Consider the following 1,185-nt stretch of genomic DNA (forward strand, 5'->3'; position numbering starts at 1 on the left):
GGGGTGAGGAAGAAACTTGGCCCGATCTAAAATATTCTTACACGACTGGCGAATCGGCCTGAAAAGTGCAAAAACAGTGTATGCTAACCCTAATGCGAGTATGTCAAGACAACACTGCAAATCAGTGGTGGATGTGAGAGTTTGACATTCGGAACTTTTCTGTCGGTCAGAATCGCGTTGACCAATCAGGGACTGGATGTGGTTGTGATGCAGGTCAAAGAGCGCAGTGGAGACAGAAATTAAAATGAAATTGACATGAAATTAAAATTCTGTCCCCGGAGATGAGAAAGCAGAGAATTTCCACTGGAACTACCATCCAACAGGGTGTGGTACTCGCCGAACTGGGGGCAGATCTGGTAGACCCAGAGATGCCAGCCCCCATATTTGGTTTTCCACAGTCACAAAACCTTCACTCTTTGGGGTAGAATCAAGTCTGCTATGTTAAGAGAAACCGGCCAGCAGATGGACGCTCCCATTTGATGACGCGGTGACGCAAGCTTGGCGATAACCTTCACGCGTTGTCTACGATTTATTGCAAGAGTGAGAGAGACGAAATATCAAGTGACCAACAGCAGACAAGCAATGACGTTCAATAAGAACATAACTCCTCTTGGCCGATAAGAGTCGCCTCAGCGCTCCCCTGCTCGTTTCCGTTTGCTAGCCGATTTCCAGGTCTGCGACTGCTGATGGTTAGATTAGCTAAGCAGCAATCTCCACGTGGCGTCTGAGCTCCTTTGCTTCCTTAGGTTGGCACAAATGCTAAAGCCTAACCAGTATGCTTCCTTTTGTTGCTTCTTGTTTGGTTTTAATCTGAGATCTCTGCCGCAAATAAGAAGTCGTTTCTCAGATGTATCACAGCGCTACTGTGAGAGCTGTTTCCCATGTTAGCCAGTAATAAAGAAAACTGATTAAATCCAACTTAATTACTTATTCTGAGGCCTGGTGATACTTCGGACTGACTTAAACCCAAATCCCCTTCAGATGCACGTTTCTGCTCATATTGGCTGGTTTGCTCAAATTTCAGTCCCTTAATGCAGCAGCCTTCAACGTTTTCCAGACCAAGGACCCCAAACTGATGGCGAGATGCAGCGGGGACCCCCTAATTATATATATATTTTTAAATCGTGTTCTATCCAACTGGTCCTAAAGTCACTCTATTACAGATGGAGTAATGTAACTAAAGTA

General features: G+C 45.3%; 1 protein-coding gene across 3 annotated transcripts in view; it reads left to right on the plus strand.

Moving 5' to 3' along the window:
• The window catches only part of LOC107098130 (E3 ubiquitin-protein ligase pellino homolog 1-like), an 18,138-nt gene that overhangs the window by 10,900 nt on the left and 6,053 nt on the right, over positions 1 to 1,185 (plus strand). The window lies entirely within an intron of this gene.

Source organism: Cyprinodon variegatus, unplaced genomic scaffold (genome assembly GCF_000732505.1).
Source record: "Cyprinodon variegatus isolate N-32 unplaced genomic scaffold, C_variegatus-1.0 Scaffold750, whole genome shotgun sequence".
In the NCBI taxonomy this organism is placed as follows: Eukaryota; Metazoa; Chordata; class Actinopteri; order Cyprinodontiformes; family Cyprinodontidae; genus Cyprinodon; species Cyprinodon variegatus.